Genomic DNA, 19620 nt, shown 5'->3' with positions numbered 1-19620 from the left:
CTTCCCTCTAATCATGCCTTGCTTTTTCTGGTGACCAGGCTCATCTAGAAGTTATTTAGGGTCCCCCAGCCACCAGTCATCCCATTAGTATACCAAAGACACTCTTATCACAGCATATTCTGAGGGTCTTAGAAGCCAAGTGCCAGGGACTAGGGATAAAGACCAAATATATATTTCCCATTGTGCCACACCAAGCTTGTGTTGTTATATAATACAAAAATAAAAGGAACAGCATATCCAGATTTAATAGACATTAAAGTTTTATTCAGTATATCTACAGGTCTTCCTTTCCCCTCACAGTTAGTAAATACAAAAATAAATACATCAACTTAATGAACTCTTTTTGAAACTAGATTTGGAAGATACCAGATTACATGAAGTATGTCATAGGAGCACCTGCTTAGGATGGCAGTGCAGGTTGACACAAAAAATTGGATCCACAACCAGAGCAGTGCCAGGGCCGTGGCCAGGGTTCAGGACAGAAACCACACCTAAATACAATTAAAACTCTTGTGTTGGAAAAGTAGGGCCAAGACGTATATCAGGGTTCTGGAGAAAAAGACCAATTGAGATGTAAGAATGTATTTACAGATGGGGCTATAAAAATGAAGAAGATGAAAAGAAATTAGTTGAAGGAGCCTGGGATGTTAGCTGTCAACAGATCTGGATTGCTCATAGCTGTCTATTGGATGCAGAAGATATGGTACAAGCACAGATTAAACAGGGTAGGAAGTACAAGGTAGGGTGAATAGTCCATCTCTTGAATTTGAGAATTCTTATTTTTAGGATCAAAGTATTGGACTGACTGGGCTTTAAAGTTGCTTTCAAGTGTAACATATCCTTTGTGTAGAATGATTTCGTGGAAATGATCCAAATGCCAGTCCTCAGAGTTTTTGTGAAGATACTGTATCAGTGTGATATTTTGATTTAATTAGTTTCTATGAATATTATAGCATGAAGGTTGAATTATATTCAGATTTCAAAAACAGATAAACTCTGAGGAGGCTTCACATGGTATGTAAAGTACAAGACCAAAGTAAAGAGGAGACTCTAAGTTCCTTTTGAACTGAGCAGAGCAGCATCACTTGTGGCATCAGCCAATGGAATCTTCCTGCCAATAATCTCCAGAAGAGTCGGGTACTACAGATCAGGAACCAGGGAGGAATGGAGAGGTCAAAATAATCTCCCTAGAATTTGTATTTTTGCCTTAAATTAGAAAAAAAAAAAAGAAGGATTTAATTTGTCTGGGAGACTATCTTAGGCAGGTGAAAGATAAGATTGCATCTCCCAAGAGAAGACAGTCTGCGGTTGGGAGAAAAGGCAAGCTATACCGGTATTTTGGGTCCTAAATTTAATAATTGTAGCATCAAAACCCTATAATTTGGAAAAGTAATTGTGAAGATGATGTTTGCATTTTCTGTAATCATTTTCCTTTTGTTCCTATTTAGCATATGTTAAATTCCACATGAAATTACAGTGTTTCAGCAGTGTAAAAGAGAACCCAGGGAGATTTCATTTGTTTTCTTTTGCCATGCTTGGCTCAGGCATTAAAGGGAAGCAGCATAATTCTAGGGATGACGTGTGATCATGTTTACGATACTGAAATGAAAATTATAACAAGAAAATGCAACTAAAAGTCACAAAGTCAAGACCTCCTTTTTAAGGTATCGTATTTGTCAACACTTTCTTCTCTCCCCTCCATTGGTATGCACAGGGCTGAGGTTCAATTGCCCAATGCTCCTTATGGGCATCTGGGGCTTGATGTGGCAAGTTGTGCTCATCTAGCCTCCACTTGCAGAACCACAAACTCATTCACTGCCTGCCCACCAGGCAAAGCACCTGGCTCTGCCAGCCTTTCTTCTTCCCCCTTTTTCCACCTCTAGCTTCCTCACCTCTGCTATCAATGAAGGTGTTACTGCCACTATTATCTTCTTTTTAGAAATGTTTCCTCTCCTTCTGTGTCTTTTTTTTTTTTTTTTTTTTTTAGAATGTGTCTTTTAAACAGTAGTGATAGTGATCACTAGGGACTTAAAAATTCAAGAACTATTTGGTAGATATAAATGGTAGGATGTGTGGCTTGGTGGGAGGAAAGAATTCAGCAAGCCACCCAGGTTTCTGGTGTGAGCAACTGGCTGAAAAGCAGTGAGTTACCTTAAATGGGTGGATTACAAGGAAGGCCAGATTGGTAAGGGGTGGATGAAGAGCTTCCTTATGGAAACAATATAAATAAACACACTCTTTTATTGAACTAAACAGGCAAAGTTTCCAATGCTTTAAATGGATTAGTTCTGATTCCGAGAGTAAGTCTCTTTAAGGTAAGTGCATATGCAGTTTGTTGTGATTTCTGGGACAGTCTAATGACTCTATACAATAGGTAGTTGGATTTTCAAGTTTAAGATTCTGGAAACAGGTCAGGGTTGGAGATACAGAACTGTGTGTAGGTGGTAGTTAAAACCATGAGAGCTGATGCAATCACCAAAATGTACGTCAAATAAAGAAAATAGTGAGCCAAGAACAACCATCATGATATAATAGAAGGAGCATGGGATTTGAGCTAGTTGGTTTAAATCCCAAATGAAGTTTTGTTTCTCTGCCCATTTAAGCTAATAAAAGAGGCTACTTCAAAAACAGCTTCAGTTTTCTCGTTTTAACCAAATAATCCCACCTTATCTTTCCCTACCATAGTTTACTGGAGCAGCAATAAAAACTGGGCTCAAGAAACTCAGTCTGAAGGTTGAGCTGAGTAAATCAGATTTCTGTAGAGCATTTGGACCAAGTGACTTGGAAATTGTGTCCCTTACCTATTAACCTTCCCTGCCCCCTGCTTTTATAACCAGGATATTTTATGATGCCAAACCAGAATTGCTGTGAAAATATTGCTTAAAGCATGGAAATTTTCCTTTGGCAAACTAATTAGATGATGCCTAGGAAAGTAAGCAGATAAAACAGTAAACTTAAGAGGGGCTGAGGTGGTACGTTAAGAAAAGTCATCTTTTGTACAAAGCAAAATCAATTTGGGGATGTGAGCTGTCGGCAGAGATGGGACAGCGCTAGGCTCCCAAGGACTGGGTCCAACAATTGAGAGAAACTGTCTAGGTTGGGGATATAATGCACCCCAAGTCAAATGTGGCAATATTCTTGAGGAGTTTTCCCCAAATGCATTGATTCAAAAAATCCACTCACTCCTTGGCTTTCATTCTATTTTTCAGCTCACTTGCTTAATGAGTTCAGAAACATTCCTTGACATACCAAATGTGGGGAAGAGGCATGCGCAGGGAAGGCACCTTCAGTGCTTCAGCCAGGAATCAGAAGAAGGGTCATAAACCTACTTCCTCCTCCATAATCCAAACATCCCTCAGAAAGTCAATGCCTATCATTTCCCTGGGCATATGCAGAATGTTGGTGTCTAGTGCTTTGCAATTTTCTCATTCCATTAGCTGGGTACATTTGAAATAGTATTCCTTTGTAATATTCCCAAGTGCTCAGTCAACTTTCTAGGTCAATCTGTTTTCCTTCAGTCATCAAAAATACATTTTCAGTTTCTTCAATTAAGCATCTCTTGAAAAATAACTGAATGGTAAGTGATACTTGTATTTTTTGAAAGGTGCCCAAGATTTATAGTTTTCTTTCTATCCAAAATTTTATTTTATTTTCTATAGTACTATATAGTTGGAGTTATAGGAAATTTATTTTTGGCATAGGCAGGCAATTAGAGCCTACATTTTTATATTCAAATGTATCATTAATTCATAGAATTTATAAAGCATTTTTACCCAGTTAGCAAAAGTTTGTTGCCTGTGTATTATAGACTACATTTCTAGATGTCTACTTCTGCAATTTTCAGCACTTTCTGATGTATAATAATAAGTGATAAGAGATATAATTTTTGTTAGGAGGTGCTAGAGGGCTTTAGCATAAACCCTACATAGAAGGCAATCTTAAAATGTGTCATCTAAGAAATCTTCAAAATTGGAATATTAAGACAGATAGCACATAGCTCTTCAGGGTGAGTGCTAATGCCTTCACAAGGTTTTGTTATTCCATTTGTGGGATTGGACAATGACTGATGGAGCTGGTGAGAAAAGAGCTCTTAATAACCCTGGAAATTCAGCTCCTTTCTTAATCCTAACTGATGTGCATAGAGTGAAATACCTTATTATAACATTTAGTGTGTGCATGTGTGTATCTCTGTGTATATGTATACGTGTGTGTGCACATGGGCTCCATAAAGGTCAAGGATGTCTGCACTCACATGCAAATCTGCTTTTTGGGTTTGCTTATGTGATTGTTCATTCAAAATGAACTGAGATACATTTGGCATATGAATATTGAAAACAGATTGATTCAATCAATATTGCCAACGTCCTACGGAGAAGCACTCAAAATGGAGGATCTGTCTGGTTCCAGGACAGAGTCTATAATCAGTTTTTTACCTTTGTGCTTTAGACCATATTCACGCTGTTTTGGGTTTCGAGATTTCATTTAATCAAATTACTAATCTTTTCTTGAGAAGACGATGTTCTGAAATTTGAGATATTTGTGTCCTCTTGGTAAAATCTGACAATTTTTAACTAAAACATCAACGTGCAAAAGACTAGGGTCAGACAAGTTCACATAATCTACAGAATCTGAAAAAAGTAAGTTTCAGAAACCCAAGGTTATCTCCTTTGCCCAAGACAATATCTTCTATATTTTCTACTGAGATGTGAAATTCTATAACAAGAGATTTATTCTTTAGTTTAAGGCTTTTTTTTCCCCTTCAGATAAAATGCAAATCTTGTTTAAGAGGTATATTCTCCCACATGCACTTTAGCTTAAATAACCCCTAGATACTATTTTAAGAGTAGATATTAATAGGTATTAATCTACTATGTCTATGGATTATTAAAACAGAGAGATGATAACACCCACCACAGGGATGGGGGGTGGGTTGGGACAGAGCCAAGACTTAGTGTACTAGGGATGTGGGGAAGACCTGCCTTTATTCACTCATTCTACAATTATATATTGAAAGCCCATTATACGTAGGCATTAGGTTAAGCTCTTGGGATGCAAAAATAAGCACAATAAATGTCTTTCCTGTACCTAACAGAGCATATTGTCAAGTGTATTAGTTTCCTCAGGCTGTGGTAAAAAAAAAAAAAAATGCCCCACTTCAATGACTTAAAACAACAGAAATTTATTCTCTCATAGTTCTGGAGATTAGAAATCTGAATTCAAAAGGTCAGCAGGACCAGTCTCCCTCTGAAGGCTCTAGGGGAGGATACTTCCCTGCCTCTTCTAGTGTCTATGTACTCTTTGGCTTGTGGCAGTATAAATCCAACCTCTGCCTCTATGTGCATGTGACCTCTGTTATTTCATTTGTCCTTGTCTTCCCTCTGTGTCTCTGTCCTCTACTGTTCTTATAAAGACACCAGTGTAGGGTGTCATTGAGTGTAGGGTTCATTCTAAATCTAGGATGAGTTCCTCTCCAGATCCTTAACTAATTACAGCTGCGTAGATCCTATATCTAAAAAAAGTTCACCTTCTGATGCTCTGAGTGGAGATGAATTTTTGGAGGATGCTAGTCAATCCTCCACACAAAGGAAGCAACATGCTAGCCAATTCAATACAGAGTAGTGCTGGGAGAGGTGATATGGGGATGTGTGAGAAGGGTGAGGAGGAGAGTGAAGGGCATTTTAGGCAGAGAGCATTTTCAAAGACCCAAAGGAAAGAAGGTAGAGCGGTTCTCAAGAATTTCAGTGTGGTGGGAACTCATGAGAGCATCTGGAGAAGGAAGGATTTGAATGGCAAAAAACGAAGATTGTTTTGAAAGGAGGGGTCAGTTCATAAAGGTGTGAGGACCTTTTTCCTGAGATAAACAGGCAGCCATAGTAGGATTTTGAGTGGGAACCATAGTTCTGTTTATATTTGTGTTTCAGGAAGGTGGCTCTGGCTGTGTGCAGAGTAGGGAGAAAAAGAGAGGCAAGACTGGACATAAAGAGACACAGGAAGGAGTCCCTCACACTTTCTGGTGGCTCTGAGCTCAGCATCTGATCTCCCCTCAATGTATTGCACCCAGATCCAGCCAAGGGTTGGGCAAAGGGCTCTTACCCTTGAGATAAATGACAAAAAAAATTCCAAAATTTTGGTGTTTGCCAAGTCAGCAGAGACACCATTCGTTCCCATGACCTCCATCCATCTTCTTATTCTTTCTCAAGCCAAATTACTCCACCAGTCCTGAAATTCTGGGAGCTACCTGGGATCTTCTCCATAAACTCATAGTCTTTGCTTAAGAAAGTTGAAGGCAGGGATGCCTGGGTGGCTCAGCATTTGAGCATCTGCCTTCAGCTCAGGGTGTGATCCCAGGTTCAGGGATCAAGTGTCACATTGGGCACCCTGCAAGGAGCCTGCTTCTCCCTCTGTCTATGTCTCTGCCTCTCTGTCTCAGGTATAATAAATAAAATCTAAAAAAAAAAAAAAAAGAAAGAAAGAAAAGAAAAAAGAAAGAAAGTTGAAGGCAGAGCCACTGGGTGGCTCAGTTGTTGAGTGTCTGCCTTTGGCTCAGGTCATGATCCCAGGGTCCTGGGATTGAGTCCTGCATCCAGCTCCCCACAGGAAGCCTGCTTCTCCCTCTGCCTATGTCTATGTGTCTCTCATGAATAAACAAATAACATCTTTTTTTTTTTTTTTTTAAAGAAAGTTGAAGACATTTCTCTTGCTGACAATAAAGACGCCCAAATGAAACATCCTCCTTTGGCCCAAAGATGACAGTGACATAAACCAGAAGTGGGGAACTGAAGCAATGTGGATGAAATTGAGCAAGCTTTGGAAGTAACACCGGTAGGACTTGGTGATGGATTAGAAGGGGGTGGTTTAGGGAGTGGAGTCAACAGTAAACTCAGGTTTCCAATGCAGCACACTGAGTGAATAACAGAACCCTTAACTGAGATATGACACAGCAGGAGAAAGTTGGATAGGGAATTTATTTTATATTCAGTTTCAGACAAATGAATTTGAAGTGCTTGCAGGAAATCCAATTGAAAGTGATCCATAAGCATTTGAATACAGATCTGAAATTCAGGATAGGAGCCTGGGCAGGGTTTGTGGAAGTATTCATCCATAGAAGCTGACATCAGGTTTCTAGGGGCACAAACTCAGCAGACAACTCTACCAAATGACCAGACACTTTCAGTTCTTAAATAGTTCTCTCTTCTCATCTGCTGAGTTTCAATTACTTAACTGTTATTTAGTAGTTGCTTTTACATGGGTGTTTTTTTTTTTAAGATTTTATTTGTTTATTAATGAGAGACAAGAAAGAGAGAGAGAGGCAGAGACACAGGCAGAGGGAGAAGCAGGCTCCATGCAGGGAACCCAACGTGGGACTCGATCCCGGGTCTCCAGGATCACACCCTGGGCCGAAGGCAGCACCAAACTGCTGAGCCACCCGGGCTGCCCGGTGTTTTTGTTTTTAATGTCTCAACATTTAGAGTCAAAAAATATCCGTAAGATAAGCAATATAAACATAGATTGGAACAATTCATTTTCTTTCCTCATCTCTTGGCCTACACCATTTTTCTCTAACCTATGTCTATTATTTTCAATATTTGTTAAGTCTGGACATATTTTGCTGCATTTGTATTGTCTCTATTAAACTTGAGATCCATGAAAGTTGGAACACGTTTTTCTTTTCTTATTTGCTTCCAAACCAAATCTATTAAAGTGTAAAGCATTTAGTGGGCATTCAAATATTTATTGATGACAATTTTAACGTAGAAGTGTTTCCAAGTTGAAATAGACACCGAAAGAAATACAATATGACTTAAATTTTCTAAGATTGTAATTATAATTATATAACACAAAAAAAGAAGTGAAAAGAGACACCAAACACAAATATGATTAGTGGATCATTTTGCTTTCTTTTGTAAATAATTTTTCATGCACAATTACACTTACACCTGCATGTACTAAATTAATTTTTCCATGTGGATGAGTAAGGAATGATGAATACCATCTGAGAAATACTCTTCCACTGCAAGCCCAGATTGCTTTATGCTATCTAGTTCAGGATCAGAAGGGATATGAGTTGAAGCAGCATGAGAGAAGTTTTCTCTATATAATTTTGCTTTAAATCTTGAATTTTGTGGATTTTGTGTTAGCATCAGAAATATAAAACTACAGGCATCGAGAAGAAATTTTCTCTTCACTCAAAGTGAGCTTTAATTTTTCTGATATTTCTGCCTGGGCTTAGGTTGGTGATTATAACACTTAGCCACATGAATCATTTTCTTCATCTTCAAAGAACATTATGAACATTAAATAATTATTCCTCACAATTCTTCTGCAAGGTAGGTATTTTTGTTCCCATCCCATTTTACAGACCAGAATACTGAGGGACACAAGCCAAGTGGGTATACTATGATCTCAAAAGATTAAAAAATAATAATAAACTTTTGAATCGAAACCACCTTTTCTCTTTCCATTTTGGTTCTCCCTCTGGACTTTAAGATATAAGAAAGAGATTGGGGAAAATTTTTAAACTCTGTGATGTTTTCAAAGGAAAGAAAGGATTTCACACCTTTTTAACTGCCATTCAGCTGCAGGTAAAGAATTTAACAGCTTTTGGAGTGCTAATTAGAGCCCATTATAACTTGATTGACCTGCATTGGCAGTAGCACTCCTCCTGTCCTTGCAGGATGGAGATTTTGCATCTTCGCACAGTTCTGATTCACAGAACTCTGTTTCCTGATGATAGGAGCAGTGATAATTCAGAGGCAGCAATCAGAATGGGGATGCATAAATCAATATTTAAAATGGAATTTCCCCTTTGCTTGCTTTGGGAATAATAAGCAACAGATCCTGTTCAATACTTTCAGTGGCCCAAATGTTTTCACACTTACTTACTCGGGGATACAGAAAACAGAGGTTCATTATCTGTCTTAACTTCTTAATTAACAAAGTCAAAGAATATCCAAGAAATAAAATATCTGCATTTGGCCTCCGTGACTTTTGCTATTTACTATTTGCATAAGAAATCAAGTATGTATATTTACAAGGTAAATGGTTTGTACTCAAGTGGCGAAATTAGCTTTTCTGGATAAGTACATATTTGGGTGAAAAGTGTGTGTGTGTGGTTTTTTTTTTTTTTTTTGCTGAATTCAATGGTTTTCTTGATGACTAACGGAATGTTCCTCTGCCTCTGATAGTTAAATTTAATATTGTCCATAAACTCGTTCTCTTACCCGTATTCCACTATCAAATTTCTTTCTGCCTATTGCACAGAAACCTCCTGTGTGAAAAGGTGGTCCTATTTCATCTACCACCTTCCCAGCCACAAATAATTCTCGCATTTCCTCCACTTCATCTTTTGTTGTTATTGTTAAAAGATTTTCTTTTTTTTTTTTTTTTAACTTGAGTTGTAATTGACATATACCATTATGGTAGTTTCAGGTGTACAACATAATAATATGATATTTGTATATATGGCAAAATGATCACCACAATATCTTTCACGTCTTCCATTTCTAAGTTACTAATTATTTCCAGGTCTTCAGGCTAAATATTTGAAAGGATATTAAAATTAACACTAGAAAATCTTAAGACCTTTTTTAAAGCTTCTTTCTTTCTCTTTCACAACTTTATCCCCAGACTGACATGCTCTACTCTACATCTTGCTTTGATAAACACTTTCCCTAAAGTCACTTTTTTTGAAGCATTTGTTGATCCCTTGTGCCCTTCCTATCAGACAATGACCTCAGGAGGACAGAGCTCCTGATTTTCTCATTTGCCTCTGTCTCCTATTTGGGAAAGTGTCTGGGATGTACTAGGAGCTCCTTAATTATTGGTGAATAACTAAATAAGCAAGTTGTGTTTACTGCTGTCACCTTTGAGAGTCCCATTGCAGTCTATCTCCTTGCCACCTCTGCACATCGTATTCATTTTGTGGTATTCATTGTCATTCAATTTCAATTAGTATAGGCTTTCTTGAACCCAAAGCAGAGGTTCACTTGGCTTTGAGGACAAAGGGAGAAAGAGACCCAAACTAATGCAAATACATCCCATCTTATTTGACCTCATTTTTCAGCCAAGGTAACTTAAATGTATATTTAAATTGTATATTTCCACATATTTCAGATTGATGGTATAACTTTGTCACCATCCACCCACTGAAACCAATTTATGTATAATTTATCTATATCCATCTTTGTCCTTAGGTGAATTTACAGTGGGCTATAAAGAGAATAATATCAAATTATTTTAATAACTAAGAAAATTAAGACAAAAAGAACCGTAGACAATTAAGAGAACATCAGTAGTAAAGTTATCACATGGAATGTTTGCTGTAGTAATGTCCTTCACATTTGGAAGAGATGAGTCCCCTGACAGCCTTTCTATAGAGTGACACCCAAATCCTCAGTTTGTGACCTTTCTTTTGCACCATGTCGTTGCGTTTCTAAATTTGGTCTAGTTACTTAATTCTGATTTCTCATAATCTTTTCTGGGTGTTTCTGTTTGTTTGTTTGTTTGTTTGTTTTAAATTTTACTTATTTATTCATGAGAGACACAGAGAGGCAGAGACACAGGCAGAGGGAGAAGCAGGTTCCCTGAGGGAGCCTGATGTGGGACTGGATCCCTGGACCCTGGGATCATGACCTGAGCCAAAGGCAGCCTGTCAACCACTGAGCCACCCAGGCACCCCAGGGGTTTGGTTTTGAGGAGCTCATCAGAGCCTTGTAGTTAAGAATCCTAGGATAAGCTTTCTTAAATGCAAAGTACAAGAGAAAGGATTAGACAGTTCTTTCACTCAAGTAGCTATACGCTTTCTTTTCTCTCCAGAATCAATCTCTATCATCAATCTATCTATTATTTATTTATTTTAATATGTTTACATATATATTTAATTATATTTATTTTTTTTTCTTTCAAAACTAAAGACATCTTTTTAAAGTACCCAATATACATCATTTGAGGGCAAATTTGAATTTTTAGGAGACAGCCAAAATTCATTGAGTAATAGTTATTTTGTTCAAAACAAAATGCAACTACAAAGCAATGAAAATACTTTCTTTCAAAAGTCAGCCCAGAAAACAATTGCAAAAGGGGAGTACCCACAAGTTACGTGATATGAAAACTCACCATAGTAAGTAAATAGCTTTCTAGCTTGACAATTTGGAAGAAAAACTTAGGTGTGTGTGTGGATTTTTGGGGAGGTGGTCGGGTGAGGTGGGGAAGAAAGTTGTAATAGTGTAGAATCATCACTTTATAATCACCTGTGCATCCAGTTCGCTCTATCTACACATTAACATTTTTATATTTGTTTGTTGCCATGTAGGAGATTTAGTTTATTTGCTGTACATCTTGTAAATTCTCATCAAAGTTTTGAAGCTTAGGTAAAAATGGTTCATATGGTGTTTTGAGGATTAAATTAGATAATAAATGCCAGTCTTTTTTTAAATTATAAAGTAGTACCAAAGGTTAATTATTAATACCATCATTATTTTGTATTTTTCCATGGATCCTAGTACAGAATGAACCATGGCTTGCATATTCAGTTTGTTGACTGACCCAGCTGCAGTGTGATTAAGATTATTTTTAACTTTTTGGTGCTTTGTAGTGATTCTTCTACTGACAATTTGCTTTTGTATCACTTTAAAAGGCAAAATAAGCTTTCCTGGCCCTAAAAATGAGCTCATGACTTTCAATCCTCTACTATTCTTTCTAAGCCATCATGTTACACTCTTGCATTTCAACAAATATAAAGCTTTCCCTAAAGGATAAAAAGTCTATTTAAGGAAAACTCACACATGCCAGAGTGTAAACTCGTACCAGCATATGAAAGTTTTATTTGCTTTGGTACATAAAGCAAAAACATATGCTTTGATGTTAAGAAAGTTGCCCTAATGACTGGCAATTATGGGTAACTATCATTTGACAGTAAATCTTCCACATGGTATTCTCACATTCTTGGGGCCAAATTTTTCCTTTGTGACTCCCTATTTTCTTGAGAGCCAGGCTGCAGCCAGCCAGAGTTATAGGGGTTTAGGACAAAAGGACGATTTCTATTTCTTTCTTTTCAATTACTGAAGAATACAAAAGGGAATCCAATGTATATTATTTTCTTGTCTCCAAGTTTAAAATAATAGATTTTAAAACTCAACTTCAAATCAAAAGCAAGAAAATGATAACTGAATTGCATCCTGGGGCCCTAGGGATTTATTTTCCCCAAACGTTCCTAATATTGTGATATTTCTTTATAGTCAGAAGTTATAATGAGAAGATATAATTATTAAATCAGGCTCTTGTCCTTGATTGCTGCCTTCCAAAGCTTACCCACCTTGTGTTTTTCTACCCATTTCTCCTTTTCTCTTTCTTCCCTATAAGTTCGGTTAGAGCAATCTTTTTTCAGCTTGTGTCATTTTCTCTTCCTCCCAAAAGATCTAGCAAGCAGGTCTCACATAAAATATACAGAAAGGGGAAGGTGCACATATTTGTTCCCCTTGTTTTACTTGCTTTGAAGTTCTTTTGGACTCTAAGGTCATAGGGATCAAACTGAGGCTCTAATATGCTTAATTCTATTAACCTGTACTGAGAGTTAATTCATCTCCTGAAAGTGCTTAACTTGTTTCCAGGGAGTAATTTATATTAGAGTAGTATCTGACTGAATTAAAAGAGAGAGAGAGAGAGAGAGAATTACAGAAAACAGTGAAAAGACACTTGTGTGGATGCCTTTCATTTAATTGGTTCTTTCGTTTAATACAGAAGTGTTGTATAGTATGAATTCATGACCTCACAAGGGTTTCTATGTTATATATACCCTGGTCATTTTTGTTCTACCTCTTTTAATTATACTTTAAAAATGGTTATTATTATTATTATTATTATTACTATTATTTGCCTTTTTGGCTTTTGCATTATATTATATTCCATCCAAACTTGACACTTCTTGAAATCTTACCATTTCCACATTCTGCCCCACTCTCATATTTTTTTAAAGATTGATTTGTTTATTTTAGAGAGAGAGAGAGAGAGAGCAGGGGAAGGGGCAGAGTGAGAGAGAGAAAGAAGCAGATGTCCCAATGAGCACAGAACCCAACATGGGGCTCAATCCCACAACCCTGAGATGACCTGAGCTGAAATTAAGAGTCAAATGCTTAACTCACTGAGCTACCCAGGTGCCACCCCCGCCCCCAACCCTCATAATTTTTGACATAACATTCCATAATTTATTTTCAAATTTTTATTTTCCTATACTTATCACACGTTTCATGGCTTCTTTACTAACAATTTCCAGTGTTCAAATAATTCACCACTGATAGTGTATTTTAAGTCATATCTAATATAGCAACTGAATTATCTTGCCTTGACATAATCATTTTAATAAGATTTTATAATGGTTACCTACACTGTTAAATATTTCAGGTATGTCAAAGACTGGATTTGAATTTTAAGGTGACTCAAATATGTAGTATTCTTGGCCAAAATTCCATTCCAGTAAACCTATGTGTAAGTACAGGTTCAATCAGAGAAGCAGAATAACTAAGACCTGGCTTAGATAGATAAATGTATTTATTATAAGGAATAGTCTCACAAAAATGCAGAACTAAGCCAAGCCTGAGGTCTAGGATGAGCATCCACATCGATGAGACCATGAATAGTGTAGAATCTCCAAAAGATGAAGCTTGGACTCCCAGAGAGGCAGTCAAGAAGGGAAGATCATCAGCGGGATGAAATCCTAGGAGCATGCGTGGAAGCTTGGAGTTCCATTTCAGGGAAGCTTAAACCTTCTTTTAAAGGGTGTTATTTTATTTAAACATTGTGGATTGGAGGAAAGGAAGCCATAAGAGATGGGACAAATGCAGGAAAATAAAAAATAGAGCACAAATTATGAAATATTCTGTCAAAAACTATAATGAAAGAATGTCAGCGTGAAGAGATCATAAAATTGAGTCAAGCCCTTTGAATTAATTTATGGTCAGTTGATCAGGAGCTCTGAAATTATACCTACAAAATCCCTCCCTAATGGTACCTGGGTTAGCCTATAACTGAATAACTGGGTGTGTATACTACAAAATGGCTGCTGCTTCCCTTCCATCCTCTCGCAGTTCTGAGAAAATGTCCCTCTTGGTATGCCCTAATTGAAAACACACCAGAAAGAAAATTCTGGAGACCATGGCTAAACCAAGCCAAGTGGACATATCACAAAGCCATCACAGTCTATAAGGGATAAGGTTTGACCAGATACTTCTTTTTTAGCTCACTGAGAGTATTTGTGCTTATAGTTTATCCTCAGTAAGCAAATGCTCATAAACAGTGATGAAAAAAAATGACCATTTGTTAATTTTAACTAACAGTTATTGAATAAGTACTTACTATGTCAGGTATTACTTTAAATACTTTAGTTGTATTCATTCAAATTTCATAACAATCTTATGAGGTAAGATCCAATAATTATCCCCACTTTCAGATACATTAAGTAACTTGCTCAAAGTCACAGAGCTTGTAAGTGACAGAGGCATTTGTGAGTATAGAGAATATAGCTCCAGAGTCCATAAACTTTACCCCTATGCTATGCTGAAGCATCAAAAAAGCCCTGCATTTTTATTTATTTTATTATTTTTAAAAGATTTTATTTATTCATGAGAGACACAGAGAGAGGCAGAGACATAGGCAGAGGGAGAAGCAGGTTCCCTTTGGGGAGCCTGATGCTGGACTCGATCCCAGGACTCAGGAGTATGACCTGAGCCAAAGGCAGATGCTCAATCACTGAGCCATCCAGGTGGTCCACCCTGCATTTTTAAATTTTGTCAAAACAAAATTGTGATGTCCTAACTCAGCTCTAATTCTTGGGACTATAATACTTACTCATCCCATTTCCTATGTAATAAGAAGCCTAGTTAGGATTAGAGCTCATCTTTGCTTTTTTAACTAAACCCCTCTAATTTTTTCCCTCGCAAACTGTAGACTGTTATATTTTGTTACTTGTCTGGGCACAGTGAGCCCATTTAGTTAGGGAAATGCTCCTCAAAGACCAGAACAAGTCTGTCATGTCTTCGGTCTCCAAGGACGTACACAGCTCACACTGCCTTGAATCAGGCCTGGTTCCCCGCTGGGTGAAGAGCACTTTATATTACATGCAGCCCATCCCAACAGAGCCAGATGCAAACATGCAATGAAGGATGAAGGAGGCATCAATAAACTGAAGGATTTTAGTGAAACCACTTACTGTAAGTGCGACAGACTTGGATGGGGTGGGTGACAGTGTAAAGTACTCTGAAAAATCGCTGGCTCCCACTGTTTTATCTCACTCACACTGGAGTTATTCCTGAAAATGAAAATACTTGGTAAGGCCAAGGATTTCCTTCCATAAGGCTTGCAGCTATTAAGGAATTGAAAAATGGGGGTGTCATTAGGCAGAGACTTAAAGGGGGGGATCAGTCCAATCACTGTATATCATATTACCAGGATATACAAAGATTACTCTAATCCTTAGCACATCAATTAACAACCAACCTGTCTTTTTAAATTTTTTTTTCATGGAAACGATAGTCACAGTTGATGTCTGAGTTCTTAGACAGTAAAAAGCTTGCCATAAAATAGGAGATGTTAGGGGCTTCTTATGGAATAATGGAAAAATGGAAATTAGTGTCAAAATGATGTCATGGCTTCAAAACATTGTTGGTACAAGTGCCTGACAGGCATCCTTGACACACTCTATAATGACATAGTAAGAAAGCAAAAATAATGTGACAATGACTTTCTATAGGACTTATGAAGAATGACTGGATGGGGTACTGCACTCCATATGCTGATCTCGAGGAGAAGATACATTTCCTCTGTAAGACATCAATATTTATGAGATTTATTGATTATCTTGTCAGGTTTAAAATATGTGCTTAACAGTATATTTAGGGGTCAATTGGAGTCACAGGGACAGAGTCATCTATAGGCAGGACAGGAGAGACGGTGTCATTCTTTGTCAGTCCTTACTGGTTCTCTCTAAGAAAATAAATCATTACAAATTTAAAATAATTCTTGCAGTGGAAAACACCAGGGCAAAAAGGTTTTACAGGCAAGAATAACTAAAATATTTTTAAACTATATTTATTTCATATAGACCTTTCTAGCAAACTTCTCCATTAAGAATATTATTATTGAATTATCTGGGAAAATCCTGGCTTGTTGCAGATTTTTTCACTATATGAACCATCAAGTCTTATAATTTTAGAGCAAGAAGAAAGTCATCAGTCATCTAGCCCCACGTCTTTGAGATGAAGGGCTTATCAATTTTGTAACACTTGTTAGTGGTAGAACTGGTGCTGGTCCTTCTAACTAGGGTGGAATCATTCTGTTTATTCCAAGTTAAATCAATTGGGACTGCATTTGGCAGCAAGTATTGCATCATGTACCAAGAAGTCTGGAAATCGGCAGTCCTACCCTGATGTGTAAATTACCAATGACTTTGAGAATCCAGGCCCCTGCCAGCTCTTCCTTAGTTAGTGTGTGGTTTTGGACCTTACAATAGTGGGAAGGCTGAACCGCTAGGTATCATGTCCCTGTTCCAGGCAGGAAGAAGGAAGGAGAGAAATGGGCTGAATGAGCCGATGTCACCTCTTTGTCAGATCTCAAGTCATATGGCCTTCTCTAGTCTCTACTAGAAGTTTTAACTTTTCTAGCTTCATAATAAAGATTACAGAGCAGAAGGGGATTAGAGATGGAGGTGAGATCAGATGACTAATGATGTCTTCCCTACTAACTGCTATGAACTGAATGGTATCCCCCAAAATTCATATGTTGAAGTGCTAAATACCGCCCCCACTTAACTGTATTGGAGATAGTGCCTTTAAGGAGAGGATTAAAGTTAAATCAGATCATGAGGGTGAGAATAAATTTCTGTTGCTTAAGCCCCCCAATCCAGAGTATCTTGTTGTGATGGCCCAAATGGACTAACACAGCATTATACACCAATATGTATATTCCCTCATTTAACAAGAATTTAGGACACCTGCAATGTTGTAGTCACTGTGACACATTCAGGAATTGAGATGAAGATGACATAGGCCTGTCTAGTTGGCAGGTAGCAGGGCAAATAATCAGCAATGGTGTGATAATTTTCTCACAGGTAATTACAGAGTGTTATTGGAATATAAAAGAGGAGTGAACAAAATCTTCACCCACCAGCCCAGCAGCACGGCCTCAAAGAGGGTTTCTAAGAGGGTTTAACCTCTGAACAATGGGCCAGTTACTTAACCTCTCTAAACTTCAACTATGAAAATGAAGATAAAAATCAAATTAACTGCATATATTTGTTGGCTCAATTTAACGAGATAAAGCATGTAAACAAGATAATGAGACACATCATAGTACCTGATAGTTGGTAAGCATTTTAAAAAAGAATACAATCATATCAACTAAATCAGGGGTCACCAGACTTTTTCTGCATCAGGCCTGATAATAAATATGACAGGATTTCTAGGCCATATTGTCTCCACTACAACGGCTGAGCTCTGCCATTGTGTGTGAAGTCAGCCAGAGACAATACATGAACAAATTTGCATGCTGTATTCCAACACAACTTTATTTATAAAAACAGATAATGAACCAGATTTGACACATATTATCACAGATACATAATCGCAAGTAATTTGAGGCATTATTTTGAGAGACTACTTTGTGTTTGCCTTAGAAACATACCTTTTATCATCAACAAAAAAAAAAGGCAATCTACTGAATGGAAAATATTTGCAAGTCATGTCTAATAAGTGGTTAATATCCAACTATCTAAAGGGGTTAATATCCAAATTAATATCCAAATTAATAAAAAGGAGCAAACAACTCAATAGCAAAGAAAACAAAAATGTGATTAAAAAATGGGCAGAGGACCTGAATAGACATTTTTTTCCAAAGACAACAGATGGCCAATAGACACACAAAAAGACGCTCAACATCATTCATCTTCAGGGAAATGCAAGTCCAAATCTTAATAAGATACTATTTCACACCTGTTAGAATGGTTATTATCAAAAAGAGAAGAAACAACAAGTGTTGGTGAGGATGTGGAGAAAAGGAAACACTTGTGCACTGCTGGTGAGAATGCAAACGTGGTGTAGCCACCGTGGAAAACAGGATGAAGATTCCTTTAAAAATTAAAAATTAAAATTAAAAATTTAAAAATAAAAAAATGTTTATTGCAGCATTATTCACAATTACCAAGTTATGGAAACAACCTAAATGTCCATCAGTGGATGAATGGATAAAGAAGATGTGATATATGCTACATACATATTTCATATAGAGAGAGATATATATGCACAATGGAACATTATTCAACCACTAAAAAGAAGGAAATCTTGCCAGTTGTGAGAACATGGATAAATCTTGAGGGTATTAGGCTAAGTGAAAAAAGTCAGACAGAAAAAGATGAAAAACAAACAAGCTTATGGATATAGAGAACAGACTGTTGGTTGCCTGAGGCAGGGAGTGAGAGGTGAGGAAAACAGGTGAAAGAAAAGACAAAGAAATGTACTTTTATAAGTCAGGAAAAGTATATAGTGATATGAGCATCTCTAGCTTACACATGGACCCCACCTGTAAATGCTCAAATGTTTTCTCTTCTAGATTTATTTCTCAGGACAAGCAAGGACTTAGCAGCAAACCACTATGTTAAGTGAGTCTGGCTTTCTTTCAGTTCCATTTTTGTGTTTTTATTCATAAAATGTGACCTATTCCTTGCTTCAAAAACTCAAGAACTAGATGGGTAGGGATAGGACAGTTTTTTTTTTTTTTTTTTAAGTGTCATTTTCATTCAAGTTTGTTTTAACTGAGTGCCATCCACTCCATTGGACTTTCACAAAACCCAGGGTATGCTGCAACCCCAACCCTCAAGGGGCTCCTGGCCCTTTATCGGTTCAGAGGGCTGTCTTGATTGTTCTCTAGTGATACAGCAAATGTTTGGGTTCTGAGAAATCACTAAAACTTGCCTCACTAGTGGATAAAAGCAGTGACAACTTCACTACCCTCTTTGATGACAAAGGTTGAAGGAGGCTTTTAGTGGTAGGCTATAATTCCATCATAATTCAAATGTTGCCTGTTCAATTTTCAATCTCATAACTCCGTAGTCCTTTCCCCTCAATTAGCAAAATAAATCACTGGAGAGCCGGAGCTGACAACTGGAAATTTCCAACTTGTACAATCCATCTCTTTTTCCAGAGGGAACCTTGACATACTCTCTCGAAAGTTTTAAGCTTCTCTCCCAAACCCTTTGCCAAAGTTGTTTTTTGAAAGACTAAAGAATTGTGGACAAAGTAAAATTGTGAGGAGAGACCTTGAGGTAGAATATTATTATCTTGGGAGACAAGTAGCCTAGAGATTCGTCTTGCTTTCTTTTATATAGAAATAAAACACCAGCGCTATGCTTGTGTTCACAAGCAGCCCAGATGCTCTGGCTCTTTTTCCTTTTGATGTATATTTGTGTATGAAAGCTTCATTTTCTTTGTTCCAGTGATTGAGGGAGTTTGGTTCTTTCAGTATAAAGCATCTACTTTTATTTCCTTTATTGGAACGGATATTTCTCCCACAGAGAATTGTCCATATTTGTCTATGGGTCCTCCTTTCTCTATTCACATATCTCCTGGTTATATCTTT

At 37.3% G+C, this 19620-nt stretch overlaps 1 long non-coding RNA gene across 1 annotated transcript in view; it reads right to left on the bottom strand.

Moving 5' to 3' along the window:
* LOC140608381 (uncharacterized) overlaps nt 1-19620 on the bottom strand; it is a 57119-nt gene that overhangs the window by 28834 nt on the left and 8665 nt on the right. Inside the window, exon 2 of the long non-coding RNA XR_012010396.1 lies at nt 15203-15301. This is a non-coding gene — a long non-coding RNA (uncharacterized lncRNA). The remainder of the gene's footprint in view (nt 1-15202; nt 15302-19620) is intronic.

Source organism: Canis lupus, chromosome 17 (genome assembly GCF_048164855.1).
Source record: "Canis lupus baileyi chromosome 17, mCanLup2.hap1, whole genome shotgun sequence".
NCBI classification, from domain to species: Eukaryota; Metazoa; Chordata; class Mammalia; order Carnivora; family Canidae; genus Canis; species Canis lupus.
The sequence above is the reverse complement of the archived record's forward strand: the minus strand, read 5'-3'. Positions and strand labels throughout refer to the sequence as shown.